The following is a 16716-nucleotide window of genomic DNA, read 5'->3' as shown; positions in this document are numbered from 1 at the left end:
CACTACTACTGTTCCAATTGATGACTGCTTCCCTATGTGAGGCTGAGATGCTAGCATCTGATATGCCTGATTCATCTGTCAGCGAAAAGAACTTCTCCATGGCATCCGGGGATACACCAAGTTTTCTTTCTCCCCAGGATCATTCCGAGCTTTGTGCCCCCGGGAGCTAGTAGACCTGGGTGCTAGGCTACCCCCTTCTCCTGCCAATCGGGCCCAGGTTAGGGGGTTTACCCAGAGTGCCGCCTCTATATTGGGATTTTGTCCTAACAACGGTTCAAGTTATCAATGTCAAATTAGAAAACAGTCAGTCACAGTAAATGTGAAAGAAGGGAGAAACCAGAAGAAAAAAGAGGGAGGGAAGAAAAAGGAAGAAAAAACCCCATTTAAGAAATATTAAGAAAGTATACAAATTTTATTCAATATATAAACTTTTTTTTAAAATAAAAAAAATTACAAATATAGTGCGCTCAGAGACATACACTAGTACACAGAGGAATTAATATACAATACAAAAACCAGACAAGTGGCAGACAGAAGGGATTACATAGCCATGGAGGTTCAGGACAAAACTGAAACAACAACAAGCAAGACGATGCGTCCTTCGTTAGTTACGGCCACACATGCGTCAACGGTGTTTCAACCTTTGTACAATTACATAGTCATCATCAGGACAAAAGATTTTTTTCAGCTGAGCGTCCAAACAATTTCTTCGAGGGGATATTACAACCCCAAATAATTTCACTGTATTGGATGGTATACCGCAATTATACCGAACGGCCACAAAATTCAAGGTACAAGCTGCAAAATTACGGCATACAATGCATATCTTATTTAATTGTACCACGCCAAGTAGCTAAAGGAATAAACATTTTCGACAGAATGATTCGGCGCCCAAAATATAAATCACAAAGGGCATCAATGGCTGCATGTATTATTTAAAAAAACTTAGCCAAGGGTGCGGTGAGTAAATCTTCTGTGTCTTTCAATTGAACGTCAGGGCGAAACGTCCCTGGTAATACGGCAAGGTTAGGGAGCACTTCTAATGGATTTTTTTCCTTCTTCTTTTTTCCCTTTTTGGAAAGTGATTTTCTACGTTGGGTCAAACTTGCCGGTTCTTCCAGCACACTACTACTGTTCCAATTGATGGCTGCTTCCCCATGTGAGGCTGAGATGCTAGCATCTGATATGTCCGATTCATCTGTCAGAGAAAAGAACTTCTCTATGGCATCCAGGGATACTCAAAGTTTTCTTTCTCCCCTGGATCATTCCGAGCTTTGTGCCCCTGGGAGCTAGTAGACCTGGGTGTTAGGCTACCCCCTTCTCCTGCCAATCCGGCCCAGGTTAGGGGGGTTACCCAGAGTGCCACCTCTATATTGGGGCCTGGGTCTGCCTTTGCCCTGGGAACCTCAAGCATGGTTAGATCATTCTGTTGAGCTGATGCCACAGTCCAGAATCCTCTCACCCATTTAAAAGTATCTCCACTTACATCCATAATCTCAGCCACTGTAATCTATTAGTAAAATACCTTGACCTTTTAATCCACTACCGGCAAACGGTACAGCCTTCACATTGTCATCAACACTGGACGACCTTTCAGTGTCATTTTCTGAACCACCTACTTGGGGGCCGAGAATAGATTTGTAATTAGAGGTTGGGACCCCCCCCGCCCCCCGCCCCCAATGTCATGCTCAGCCCGAAATGGCAGTTTCCTTATGAAGTCCAATTTATACTTACCGGTACGGCTTTCTCCTTTCTTCCCCCCTGCTTTGCCCTCCATGGCAGCCTTGCATTGGGGGAGTGCGAGAGTCTCAACAGGAGCAGTAGCCGTAGCAGTAGTCGTTGCAGAAGCCAGTGCTGACGATCTTTGTTAGCCAATTTTAGCACCCACCATGTTCCCAGCCGAGAGGACTTTCAGCATTGGCGACGGGGGAAAGTTCATGGTCCACTGGGCCAGAAATTGCTTTGGGTCTGCCGCTGCTGATAGCAGCAGCCTGCCCAGTATGCTCCACCGACCGCTTCTGCAGCCGGCGCAAAACCACCAGCCACGTACGCTGTTGCAGTGCTCTCCCTCCAGGGTACTAGTGCCAGGACAAGTACCGCCCGCATGCTCAGTCAGCACCGAACAAAAAGCTGGCGCAGCGGCGAAGGACGGTGGGCAGTACAGCGGACCTACTCAGGTGCCATCTTGCTCTGCATGTACTTTTTTTCCATATAAGGAGTCCACAAGAGATGGAAAAGAATAACCACCAAAAAAACAATCGAAGGATAACACTATATAGGTTTTGGATAGTTGATTGGGTGGTAATTGAATATACACAAGTGGCAGATCTCCTTACCTAAACTGTACCTTTTGTTTCTACAATTGGCACTCTTTTAGCTCACATATAAGTCCCTCATAAAAGGTACCCCTGGCACTAAGGACCTTGTGGTAAAGAGGGTCCATATGGTCTGCAGCACGAATTGTGCCACTCTAAGGGACCCCTCACCAAGCACATGCACTCTGCGTGTTTTGGTGCAGACAAACCTGAAGAGTCAACATGGCACACATCTCTGTGTGCCATGCCTAAAGACACTGCATGAACTATAGGTAAGACAACCCTCGAGCAGGCTTTAGCTATAAGGCAGGATGCACTATATATCTTGTGAGGGCATATCTGCATGAGCAGATATGCCCCCGCAATATCCTTGTCCACTCCTGGATATTGTAAGTGACCAGGGAAGCCATAGTAAGTACATGGATTGGAGACTCATCATTACGAGTTCCCCAGATCCATGATGTCTTCACTGAAACATAGGATGTTTTGTGCCAAACATCTCAGCATAATAAACCTGCACTGATTCCAGTGGCAGATTTCTTAAAAAGTGCACACAGAGGACCCCTGAGAGGGGTTCCCTTGAAACCTACCAATCCTTAGTGTGGTCACCGACTGACCTGAGCCAGTCTGCTACCACCAAACAGTGTTTTGACCTCATGAGGAGAGTGCCTGCGCGCTCAGAGGTCAAGGACAAAGTCTTTCCTGGGTAGAGGTATTCAAACCTCTACCTGGTCAGGAAGAGCCATCCTTGGTGGGGAGCTTCAAATGCCTTGCTGCTTTTGTAATGTGACACCAACCTCTACTGTTAAAGGGAGCAGGTCCCCTTCCTGCCTCACCCCCTTTTTGGCAGGAGGATAGGTGGGAAAACATAGAAAGAATAGGAGTGCGCCCCCCTCTGCAAACTTCACCCCGAGGTGCTGGAGGCGAGGTGAAGTACACTTTTCAGTGCCCACCATCTTGAAGATGGTGGTTCTTATGAAATCAGGTCTAGGTCCATGTCTCCCTCCCACAGGAGGTGGGCATGATAGAGGGTGTAGACACCCAGGTAAAGGGCCCATTGGCCACTACTGGTCACTTCCTTGTAACACCCCTAAATCTAGTACTTAGTTGGCATCCCCAGACCCTGAAATTCAGTTCCTGATAACCTAAGAAGAGCTAGACACTACAGAGTCACACCAGCAGAGAAGACTGCAGAAACCAACTGACTTGGCCCCAACCTTAACGGCTTGTCTGCAGCCCTCAATCATCCTGCGCCAAAATACGGCCCATCCTGCAGCCCAGCAACCTTCAAAGCCTTAGGAGGACTGTCTGCCTTTGACAAAGATCAAGACTCCCAAGAACAGCCAACCTGATTACCAAGCAACCATCTTCAATGAAAAGACTTTGTGACTTGAAGAACCGCGAAGTCTGCTCCTTACACCTCTGTACCCAATGCCTCCTGCCCAAGTCCAAGAGGACCACCAGCTCCAGCAAGGTTCCCCAGCACTCCAGAGCACGAATCCAATATGAGCCTTCAGCCTCTGCGCAGAGAACCCCCCGAACCATGACCTGCTCCGGTAAGCCATTTCTTATGCCAAAAGACAGCCCTTCTTCCCTGGGCCTTGATGAAGAAGTCCACAGGGTCTCTAAATCCCCAAGCATCGCAATCTACTTCTGCAGCTGTTGGTTTCCTGCGACCGGCCTCCTGGCCTGAGCATGCGCCCTGCTTCTGATTTTGGCAGTGGTCTTTGCCTTGGGCCCCGACTATGTGTTGGCACCCTGCACCTGGCTCCCCCTGTGCCACTGGTGGTGGAGTGTTGGTGCTGCTTTGGGCCCAATCCAGTGCTTGCTTCAACTGTTGGGGTCTGGCCCCCACAAGCCTCTGCTACTTCCCTGTAAGCAGCCTCTGACCAATTGCCCCCAATCTCCATTGATATGCATTGGGTGCCCGACATCAAATTTGCACCCGGCCGCCACTTTGACGCTGGTGGTGCACCATCGGTGCGGAACTGAACCTTGCCCAATACTGACCTTAACTACCGAAAAATAGTCTTGTAAGTTAATGTTATCCCTATGCATGCAGAATGTTTTCCTCCTCCCCTAGGTTAACATTGCAAAGTCAGAAAATTGCACAAAGTGGCTATTTTTGAAAATGAAAAGTATTTTCATTGAAAAACGTATATACCTATGATAAAGTTCTTTGGATCTGCAAAATAAATATAACCAAGTATTATTTTTATAAATTTGTCTTGGATTTACTCATCGATTGTGTGTCTCATTTATTTCCACTGTGCGTATAACAAATGCTTAACACTATCCTCTGATAAGCCTAACTGCTCGCCCACACTGCCACAAATGAGAGCATTAGAATTATCTACTTTAGCCTCTGCAAAGCAAATGTATTGTTTTCGCTCGAATGTGCATAATGGAAAAGAACACCATGCCCTAAGGAACAGCGAGAGCAGTGAATCTCATGGTTTACGGGATTTGAGGAACGCTTGTAGGGGTTCAAGCGTAATAGAAAGTATGGGTGCTGGGAAAGTATCTGCCATGAGGGCGCTCAGGAAACATCAGTCATGAGGGTGTTAGGAGGGACATCAGTCATGATATCATGATGTGCCATAAAGCGCAATAGGGGTAATGCAACATGAGCACTGCACACTAGGCCCACTACACACGGCACATGAGGGGGTCGTGACATGCAATACCCATAGGGCTGAATTGGCTTTAACCCTTAATCCCGCTCCCCTGTTGTGTGTCCGATGCAGCTTGCAGAACACACACACTGTTCTTGAGATGCTCGGCTGGGCAATGCCTGCAGCCTAATATAAGGCTCATATGAGCATTTCAAAGGTCTCTAAAAGACCATTTACTGGCTAATAAGGTTTTTTTTTTTTTTTCACCGTTTCCCATACTCCCTACGCTTCCACTCTGCCATTCCTTACATTTGTAAATTACTTTTGCTGCCACAGTGTCAAAATACAATTTGTGAAAAGTAACGTCAGTCATACCAAGAGGCTGAAAGTTTGTTGCCGGATCAGCAAATCATTTATTTCCCCCACCCTCCATCCCGAGTTGAAATTATAGCTGAAATCCCACTTGTCAACCATCAATAATATGCTGAGTTACTCAGAGTGTCTGGGAATACATCCTGCATTCATACAACTCACCCATCATTCGCACTGCTCATGTTACACTCACACCGATCACACTTCACTCACACCCTTCACCCTCCTCTCATTCTACACTAACATGATACTCCACTCACCTGTCACTCTCACAGCACACCCTGCACTCAATCTCAAACAAGCATATCACTCACAAGCCATTCACTCCTCCCACTCTGCATTTTCACCTGCACCCAAACTGGGAACATCAATTACCCTGCATTGACATAACTCACCCTGCATTGACACCTCTCACTCTGCACTCAAATAGGCATTCCCGTCACTCACACAGTTGAGCCTTCACTCATATGGCACACCATTCACCCTGCACTCACACTACTCTAACAGACACATCACTCACCCTGGACTCACACCACTCACATTGTGCTCCCTCTTTTCATCCAGCAGTCACAATGGGCACATGGCTCAGCGTGCACTCACACAGGCATTCCATTCACCCGTCACTCACACAGCTCACCTTGCCTGTACACACTCCTCTCACCATGTGCTCACACTTCACTCTTGCCACTCACCCTGCACTTACATAGGCACACTAGTCATCCAGCACTCAAACAGACACACCATTCACCCTGCTGTCACTCCTCTCATCTTGGGCCCTCCTCTAAACCCTGCACCCATGCAGCTTGCCCTGAACTCACATCGGCACACTATTCACCATCATACAGCACTTACATCATCACACATCGTATGCTGCACACACAAAAATTACCCAGGTCTCATGAATATACACATATTTCTACAAAGGCACTTACAGAATACCTGGTCTTTCTGTAGTACTTGATGCCTAGTCGGTTCGATCTGCAACTACGAGGCTGTTGCAAGAAAGTAGAATGGAGTGAGGATGTGGGATGACACAAGAAATTAGATCAGGGCTGAGGCTTTGGGGGATGGTGTAGGATTGAGGATTGGCCTGAAGTGTGTGGATGAGCTGGGAGCGAGTGGTAATGTTGCACAGGAGAAAGCAGGCAAAGGATGCAGAATGAGAAAGCAGATGCAACATGCTAAGTATGAAGCAATATGATCGAGGCTGTGGCCTGGTGAGGGAATCAAGTGGGAACTTCAGGCCAATGGTGCCTTGTGAGTGGGGGAAGTAGCAATGGCTCCAGAGGTTCATTTTAGTACTGCACCTGGGTCCTGTTGGCCTGCTGTTTTCGCTGCTGCTGAATCCATAACGTAGATCAGCATTTGAGCCCCATTTGCCTGCATGGTGGTAGTGCTCTGCTGCTGGTAGTGCTCTGCTGCGGCAGGTACTACAGCGGAGAGTTGTCTGAGGCTGTTGACACACGCACCAGCTTTTGTAGAACACTGGGGTTCAAGCCTCAACAATATGTCAGCTGAGAGGCTGGGGCTTGTGAAAGCCCACCAAAGCCCGGGCTTTGCATGGGGAACACAGGCACCAGCATTGAGGTTTTTTGTTCATCTTCCCAGTTAGGACAAGTTTAGTGGCCTCTACACAGTGTGCCCAAAAGAGGGGTGGAGGTTATAATATTGGCTCTACAGCCCATCAATACTGTCATTGTGGTAGACAGGCACATTTGTAGCAAGATCCAATGTTTTAGGGGAGTTTGAATGCTTGCAGTTATCGCTTGAATTCTAACATCTGCACATGAAATGCAATCATTGTACTTTCACCTCTTCACTGAATAATCTTCTATTGTTTCCAAAAATGTAGGCTGGAAATCACAAACTGAAACTTGTTTTTAAACTTTACTTATAGTTGCCTATTTTGTTGTGTGACACCTTAAGCCAATCCTGACTTTCAATTCACCACAATGCATTCTGGGGGGGTGTATTTTGTATTTACATTGTAATTTAGGTCTGAAAATCCAAACGTGCAAAGTGTTACTGGATAAAAAGCCATGGTTGCCAACGGAAACACGCATTTCATAAGATCAATGGAATGCATTGATATTACATTTTAGAAAGTGGATTAGTTCATTTACAATACTGTAACTGCTTGATCCACAAGTGAAAGTAAATCTAATCCATGTATAGGTATTTTAAAGAAGTGCACTTTTTCATTCGCATCATAATTGTAACAAGCATTGACAAGGCCATGTCTTGTGATTTTTTAATAGTGTATGGAGAGAATGTTTTTACTAAGCTTCACTAAATGGCAAAAAAGATATTACAGGGGCAACAGCAGTGCAAGCTTTTCTAAAACAATACAAGTAGATTTGACTAATGGGAGAATGAGTGGCCGTGTGTGCTAGTGTGACAGGGTACAAATGTATGAAAGAGTGCAGAATATATAGTGAGAATGAGTTTTTGAGAGAATTGATATGTGATAGAACGTGTATAAGAGAATGCGTTTGGGTCTACATTTGTGAGTGAGTGTATATGGGTTATGCTTTCAAGTGTGCTGCTGGTCTGAAATACTATAGGTTAATCTTGCCTTATGGGTGAGGGTGCTAATGGGAGGTATCACCCATAACAAAATGCAGGCCCTTTCATGCTGCACGTAATTCTTAGCTCATGGGGTACATCCATAGCAAAATGCTGGAACTGACAGAGGTAAGGCTTGTTTTAGGAGACTTTTGTACTAGTTTTATAGGGTGTGTGCTGATGGTAAAATGCTGACCCTTATATACTGGATGTAGTTTTTGGAGGTACCCATGACCAGTAGCGGCTGTTGTGAGGATAAAGTTGAGGGGTGGGGGCAGCATAAGGGGTAGCGTGGGGAGAAAAATAAAAAAATTACAAAGCACTTCGCTGCTGGCTGCTGCCTTGGTCCTCTTCTGCTCCCCTCGACTCACATCAGGCTCCCAGACTCCCTACACCAATCCAGATGCTGCTCTCATGCTGGTAAATACCCAGCATGAGAGCAGTGCCAGGATTGGTCTGAGCAGCCTGGTTTGCCACTCAGTCAGGGCCTGGGAGCCTGTGCCTGTCTCCACCTGGCTGTGCAACACAGCTCGGGTAGAGAGGTCTAAATGCACATGTCGGTTTGTTCATCTTCTCAATTAGGACAAGTTTAGTGGCCTCTACACAGTGTGACCAAAAGAGGGGTAGAGGTTTCAGGTGAAGCTATAATATTGGCTCTACAGCCCTTGACACAGGGTCCACGACTCCACCCGGCCATGTTTATTGCAGTACCACATGGCGGTGGTGCTGTCTGTGAACACCTGCACTTCCTTCCCCTTGAAGGAGGGAAGGAATGCCTTCAGTGGCAAGCAAATTGCCCAGAGCTCCAACAGGTTGATAAGGAGCCTGGACTCCACCGGAGACCAGACTCCTCTGATCTCCGCCTCTCCCAGGTGGCCACCCCATCCCAGAAGTGATGCATCGGTCACCTCCGTGAGGTCTGGTTGGGGAAGCGAGAGGGATCTGCCTCTGACCCAATCCTGGTCCATTAACCACCACTTCAGATGTAGTGCAGATCCATCCAAGATCTGGACGTAGTCGGATAGATGTCTCTGATGCTTCACTCACTGGAACTTCAGGTCCCGCTCCAAAACCCACATATGCCATCTGGCATGATCCACCAGCAAGTGCAGGAGGCCAGGAGGCCCAGCAGCCTCAGAGTAATTCTCACAGAAATCCTGGATAGAGGCTGAAACAACTGTCTCATAGCCCGAATATCCCAGACTCGCTGTTTGGGAGGATAGGCCTGAAACTGCACTGTGACCAGAACAGCCCCAATGAAAAGGAGAGACTGAGAGGGAGTCAGGTGTGACTTCAACATGTTGATAGTGAACCCTTGCGAATTCAGGAGGTCCGCCGTTGTCTGGAGGTGGGAGATGACAGCCTGGGGTGAGCCCGCCTTCAACAGCAGTCTTCGAGATAGGGAAAGACTGAAACCCCTGATCTACGCAGATGAGCTGCAACCACCCCCATCACTTTTGTGAACACCCGACAGGTGCTGGGAAGGCCAAAGGGGAGCTTGGTGAACTGAAAATGCTCATGGCCTACCGTGAACCGTAAGTAGCGTCTGTGGGATGGCAGGACAGGAATATGGAACTGGTGTACTGCAAGTCCAACGCCACCATCCAGTCTCCAGTCGCATTTTGAACTGCTCCTTGCAGAGGAAGTGGTTGAGAGGCCTGAGGTCTAGGATAGGGTGCAGGCCTTTGTCCTTCTTGGGCACCAGAAAGTACCAGTAATAGCAACCACGCCCTACTTCTGGCACAGGAACCCTTTCGATAGCTCCCTTGGCCAAGAGAGCTGAAACTTCCTGGCGGAGAAGCGCATAATGATCCACTGACATGCGAATCAAAGTTGGGGGCATTGAGGGATGGGTAGTCTCGAAGGGGAGGGAGTATCCCATTTGGAGTATCTGCAAAACCCACCTGTCTGACGTGGGGGCGGTGATGGTGAATCCTACCATCCACTGGCCGCTGATGGGCTTGAAAGGTCAGACTAGGAGGTTTGGAGGCTGCTGCAGGGGGGGGAAAGGGTGGACTGGACCGCCCGCTGGCTCCCAGACCCGCGAGGTCCCTGGGTCCCAACAAGTGACCACGCATAGGCTGGGCAGCTTGCGTGGACTGGTAGCTCGACTGGGCCGGACATGGGGGGTTGCCTTTTCCGAAGCCACGAAAGGGCGAAAGGCAGACTTTGGTGGACAGGAGGACACCGCAAGACCTAAGGATCTGGCAATAGCTTGAGAATCCTTAAAGTGCTCCAGCTCCGAGTCTGCCTTGTCACCAAAAAAGCGACAGCCGTCAAAGGACATGTCCAGCGGAGTTGCTTGATCATCCCCCGAAAAGCCAGATGTCCTCAACCAGGCGTAGTGCCGAAGGGCTACCGACATGGCAATCGCTCTCCCTAGTGAATTGGTGGTATCTAGTCTACAACGAATCGTGAATTTTGCTGTGTCTCTCCCATCTACCACGGCTTGATAGAGAATGGCCCGGGCCTCCTCCTGGGCACTGAGGCAGCACTTGCGCAACCATATCCCAGATTATATGGGAGTAGCGGCCCGAGAGGCATGCGGTATTCACGGACCGCAGTGCCAAGCTGGAGGAAGAGAACATGCGCTTCCGAAGATTATCTAGCTTCTTGGATTCCCTGTCCGGAGGAGCAGAAGGGAATAAGCCCTTGGAAAAAGAAGCTTGGGCCACCCTCGGGGGAAGGGTGTTGGGTGAGAAAAATGGAATCGCTCGGAGCCGGGCGGTGGTTGCAGGCAATTGTCTGTTCCACATGAGCCCCTGTGCTGGGCTTGGACCAAGTGCCCAGAAGGACGTCCGTGACGCCTTCGTTGAAGGACAAGAGGGGTTCCGAGGAAGTTGCAGGTTGAAGCACCTCTGCAGGAGATTAGTCCTGACTGCCACTGTAGGGAGCTCCAGGCCCAAGGGCTCGGCTACCCTACGCACCACCACAGCATAGGACGCTCCCTCCTCCATTGCCACAGTAAGGGAAGAAAGCATGCCAAGGTCTGGGAAAGTGTCCAGACCACTGGCGTCACCCAATTACCCAATTCCTCTCTCCAGTCTGGTACTTCCAGCTGGTCTGCCAAAGGGTCCAGGATGCATGCAAAGTAGGAAAACTGAGGAAAAATGAAAACATTATGCTTGCCTCAAGGTACGGTTTTTGTGCAAATCCCTGTCCACAACTGTTCATAGATAGGGATCTGAGTCAAAATGCATGTTGGGTTCATGGGAGCGCCCATGTACAATCCATGGAATGCCCATTTGATGCAAACAGCACATAAAGCAACTTTGCATGACTTTTGTGAAACTATCCAACGCAGATCCTGATTTGCGCTAGATAGTAAATCCCATCATAACACTTTTAATTGGTTTGGTTACAAAAGTAACGCAAACCTGGTTAAAAGCGTTAGTAAATCTGTGTCCTTATATCCACCAGAAGAACAAGTTACTTACCTTCGGTAACGATGTATCTATAAGAAACATTAGTTAGTTAGATTCCTCACCATAGAATATCCCCAGGCGTCAGGCTGGATCCGGAAAGAGTTTTCATCAGCAATACCCCTTGCGCGTCGCTAGGCGTCGTCTGCGGCTCCGCGTCCGTCGTCGGCGTTGTGCGCCGGAATGACGTCGTCGGAGTACTTAGACGCCGCACTCGCGCGCTGACGTCAGTTCTTGTACATAGCTTTCCGCGCCAGGAACGCAAAGCCATGCAAGAGACCGACACTGGTGCCAAAAAATCTAGGGCCCTAGAAAGCATAGCCTTAACCCTAGATGTCGGTTCGCAGAACGGGGAGGATGGGTGAGTCGGTGAGGAATCTAATTAACTAATGTTTCTTTCAGATACATCGTTACCGAAGGTAAGTAACTTGTTCATCTGAAAGAAACACGTTAGTTAGATTCCTCACCTTAGAATAGATACCCCAGCAATACCAACCCCGGTGGTGGGTCTGCGAACCAAGATCACACCAGAAAGTCCTGGAGAACAGAACGGCCAAAGAAGCCATCTCTCCGGACTTGGCTGTCCAGGCAATAATGCTTGGCAAACGTGTGCAGCGTGGCCCAAGTTGCTGCCTGACAGATGTCCTGCAAAGGGACTCCCCGTCCCAGGGCAGTAGTAGCCGCTGTGGCCCGGGTGGAATGGGCTCTCTGCCCTACAGGAGGGTCCTTTTTCGCGAAGGAGTAACAAGCCTTTATACACAATACGACCCACCGTGAGATGGTCCGCTTGTGTACTGCCCTTCCCTTCTTAGCACCCACGTATCCAACAAAAAGCTGGTCGTCCACCCGGAACTGTTTGGTGCGGTCCAAATAAAACGACAGCGCCCGTTTTGGGTCCAGACGGTGGAGACTCTCTTCCTCTTTCGAAGGATGCGGAGGCGGAAAGAAGGTGGGCAAGGTGACAGATTGTCCGATGTGAAAGGGAGTTACCACTTTTGGAAGAAAGGAAGGACGAGTCCGGAGGACAACCTTGTCCGGATGAACAGAAAGAAAAGGAGGCTTAGACGATAACGCCTGGAGCTCACTCACCCGTCTAGCCGAGGTGATAGCTACCAGGAAAGCAGTCTTAAGAGTCAGAAGACGAATGGGACAATTGTGAAGAGGCTCAAAGGGAGCGCACATCAGAAAGGTCAAAACTAAATTCAAATCCAACTGAGGCATTACAAAGGGGACAGGAGGAAACATGTGAGTAATGCCCTTAAGGAAACGAGAAACAACAGGGGATTTGAAAAGAGAAGGCTGATTAGGAAGTCGTAAGAAAGCAGAGATAGCTGCTAGATAACCTTTAAAGGTGCCCAGAGCAGAGCCCTGCTGGGCTAGAGAGAGAAGAAAGAGGAGAACCTCAGAAAGAGGGGCGGAAAGGGGATCCACAGCCTTTGCTGTGCACCATGCCAGAAATTTGTTCCACCTGCAGGTGTATACCGTTTTAGTGGAGGGACGCCTGGCTGCCAGAATAACATCACAGACTTCAGGAGGCAAGTCAAATGGCATCAACTGTCGCCGCTCAATCTCCACGCATGGAGGTGGAGACTGGACAGGTTCGGGTGGAGAACCGTCCCCTGCTGCTGCGACAGAAGGTCCTCCCGAAGAGGCAGTCGTGTCGGAGGATCGATTGACATACTGAGTAGCTCGGGATACCAGTACCTTCGTGCCCAATCCGGAGCCACTAAGATGACTTGGCCCGGTCGCGCCTGATCTTCTTCAGCACTCTGGGCAGAAATGGTATAGGCGGAAAGGTGTACAACAGACCGCAACTCCACTCGTGACGAAAGGCGTCCCCAAGCGAGTGCCGCCTTGGAAACTCCAACGTGCAGAACTGCAGACATTGTGCGTTCTCTTCGGTGGCGGAGGCTCTCCCCACTGCCGAAAGAGGCCTTGCGCAACGTCCGAGTTTAGAGGCCATTCGTGATCCATCATGCACCGGCGGCTGAGTTCGTCTGCTCTGGCGTTCAGAGAGCCCGCCAGATGTTGAACCACCAGGGTGATGCCCTGGTGTTCCAGCCATGTCCAGAGGCGCAGAGCCTCCTGACAAAGGGTCCACGGCCCCACCCCGCCCTGTTTGTTGCAATACCACATGGCGGTGGTGTTGTCCGTGAACACCTGCACCACACTTCCCAGGACAACGGGAAGGAATGCCTTCAGTGCAAGTCGGATCGCTCTCAGCTCCAAAAGGTTGATATGGAGCCGAGTCTCCGCCGGAGACCAGAGTCCTCTGATCTCCGCCTCCCCCATGTGGCCCCCCCATCCCAGGAGGGACGCATCCGTCACTACTACGTGCTCCGGTTGGGGTGGGGAGAGGGATCTGCCGCTGACCCAATCGCGGTTCGTGAGCCACCACTGCAACTGCTTCGCAGTGCCCTCCGAGATCAAGACATGGTTGGACAGATTGCCACGATGCTGGGCCCAGTGAAACTTCAGGTCCCACTGCAGAGCCGGCATTCGCCACCTGGCGTAATGCACCAACAGGATGCAGGAGGCCATCAGCCCCAGAAGCCGCAGCACCAACCTGACCGAAACCCAGGATAGAGGCCGAAAGATGGGAATCAGAGCCTGAATATCCCGGACCCGCTGCTCCGGAGGATAGGCCCGGAACTGCGCCGAATCTAGAACCGCTCCGATGAAGAGGAGCTTCTGGGAGGGTCTCAGGTGTGACTTGGGCACATTGATGGAGAATCCCAGCAAATGCAGGAGGTTGGCCGTAGTCTGGAGGTGGGAGACGACTGCCTGGGGCGAGCCCGCCTTCAACAGCCAGTCGTCGAGAAAGGGGAAGACTGGAACCCCGATCTGCGCAGATGAGCTGCGACCACCGCCATCACTTTCGTGAACACCCGAGGGGCACTGGTGAGGCCGAAGGGGAGCAGGGTGAATTGAAAATGCTCCTGACCCACCGTAAACCGCAGGTAACGCCGTGGGCCGGCAGAACGGGAATGTCCTGCAAGTCCAACGCTACCATCCAGTCTCCTGGGTCTAGGGCAGCCAGAACCTGAGCTAAGGTGAGCATCTTGAACCGCTCCTTTCGGAGGAAGGCGTTGACGCTCCTGAGGTCCAAGAAAGGGCGTAGTCCCCCTTTGCCCTTCTTGGGAACCAGAAAGTAGTGGGAATCGCAACCACGACCTATTTCTGGACCAGGAACGCGCTCGACGGCCTCTTTGGCCAAGAGGGCCGTAACTTCCTCCCAGAGAAGATTCAAGTGATCCCCGACATGCGGTGGTACTGTGGTGGCATGGCTGGAGGGGTCGTCTCGAAGGGGAGGGAGTAGACCCTTCGGACGATTTGCAGCACCCACCTGTCCGACGTGATGGAACGCCAGTGGAGCAGGTGATGGCGAACTCTGCCGCCCACTGGCGTGGAATGGGCCTGAAAGCTCGGACTAGGAGGGCTTTGAGGCGGATGCTGCCGGGGTGGATGTGGACTGACCGGCACGTTGTCCTCCAGTACCACCTCGGCGGTATCCACGTCCGCGTGCAGGTTGGTTCTGCAGCCGGTGGCTAGGCGGACGTGAGGAGGCGCCCCTTCCTTGGCCACGAAAGGGAGGAAAGCGGACGTTTGCGGCCGCGGGCCGAGAGACCCAAGGACTTGGCCGTAGCCCGGGAATCCTTAAAACGAGCCAGCGCACTATCCGCCTTTCTCATCAAAAAGGCGAGTGCCATCAAAGGGCATATCCATGAGGGCGCTCTGGACATCCCCCGAGAAAGACGTGGACCGCAGCCAGGCGTGGCCCCAGAGCGCCACCGTGGTGGAAATCGCCCTACCCAGCGAGTCCGTGGTGTCTAGTCCACACCGTATGGCATGCCGTGCTGCATCTCGCCCATCAGCAAGCGCCTGGGTGAGCCGTGACCGGGCCTCCTCCGGACACAGGGGCAGCACGTCCTCCACCGTATCCCACAGAGAGTGGGAATAACGGTCCAAGAGGCAAGCGGTATTCAAAGACCGCAGACCCAAACTCAGGAAAGAGAACAGCTTCTTTCTGAACTGTTCCAGCCTCTTGGATTTCCGATCCGGAGGAGTGGACGGGAAGGAGGATTGGGAAGTAGAGGCCTGGATAACCAGACTCTTGGGAGTGGGGTGTTGAGACAGAAAACTGGGGTCGCCCGGAGCAGGGCGGTGGCGCCGGGCCACGTTCCGATCCACAGGAGGTACTGTGAAGGGCTTGGACCAGGTGCCCTGCAGAACGTCTACGAGTGTCTCATTGAACTGCAGCAGAGGCTCTGTGGAGCTTTTTGACGGTTGAAGCACTTCTGTGAGGACGTTAGTCCTCACGGCCACAGCAGGCAACTCCAGCCCAAGGGCATCGGCCGCCTTGCGCAGCACCACTGAAAAAGCTGCACCTTTCTCCGAGGCCACAGTCGGAGGAGAGATGAAACCAGCGTCCAGGGAGGTGTCCAGACCACTGGCATCCCCCAGTTCGTCTGCCCAGTCCTGTGAAAGGTCGGCCTGTCTGGCCATAGGGTCCTCAGACCCCTCCCAGTCGCCCCCGTCATCCGATTCCTGATAAACAGGAGGAATAACCGGAGCCGGGCGGTAGATGAAATGCTCATGCGTCGGATGCGGCGTCGAGCGGACCGGGGCTATACCGGGGAACCGCGTCATCCGGGGACGGCGCCGGGGGTGGAACCGGTGTCGGCGCCAGCAGAGGAGGCATCGTGCGGTCGACCGCGCCGGCAGAGATCCAGGCCTGGATCCCTCGGGGACCTGCGGCGTCGGGACCGAAGTCATCGGCGGCGCCGGGGCCGGAGCCGCCTGCTCGCGAGGTCGCCCAGTCGAGCCCGCGGGGTCCGAAGGCGCACCAGCAGACGTCGACGGCGGAGCCAGGCCCCTCATGGCCAAGAGGAAGGCGCTGATCTCCGCCGGAGTTGCGTCAGTCCCAGGGACCGGCGGGTATGGAGACGGACGCGGCTCCTGCGGCTCCGACGGAGCCGCGGGGGTGGGACCACCCTGACCCTCGACCGAGTCACGCGACCAGCGAGGGGAGTCCAAAGAGCGGTGTCGCCTCTTGGACTTCTTCGAGCGTTTCGACTTACCCGAAGACTTCGAGCCCGACAAGCGATGATGGTGACTGCGGCTCCGCGACCGGTCCTTGGACCTCCTCCTGGACCGGGACCGCGAACGGCACGGAGCCGAGTGCCGAAGCTCGAGAAGCTTACGGGACCGCTCCCGCCTAGCCTTCGAGGTCAAGGCCTGACAGTCGAGGCACGACTCCGCATCGTGGTCGGGCCCCAGGCAGTAGAGGCACTGGCGATGGTGGTCCGTCACCGACATCAGTCGATGACAGGAGTCACAGGCCTTAAAACCAGGCATCCTACCGGCACCAGAGTCGAGTCGACAGAAGACCAAAAAGAGTCAAAAAAGTTTAGTCAAAAAGTGACT

At 51.6% G+C, this 16716-nt stretch overlaps 1 protein-coding gene across 2 annotated transcripts in view; it reads left to right on the top strand.

Moving 5' to 3' along the window:
- GGACT (gamma-glutamylamine cyclotransferase) overlaps positions 1-16716 on the top strand; it is a 279436-nt gene that overhangs the window by 261454 nt on the left and 1266 nt on the right. The window lies entirely within an intron of this gene.

The sequence above is a fragment of the Triturus cristatus genome, chromosome 8 (assembly GCF_964204655.1).
Source record: "Triturus cristatus chromosome 8, aTriCri1.1, whole genome shotgun sequence".
Taxonomy (NCBI): domain Eukaryota; kingdom Metazoa; phylum Chordata; class Amphibia; order Caudata; family Salamandridae; genus Triturus; species Triturus cristatus.
The sequence above is the reverse complement of the archived record's forward strand: the minus strand, read 5'-3'. Positions and strand labels throughout refer to the sequence as shown.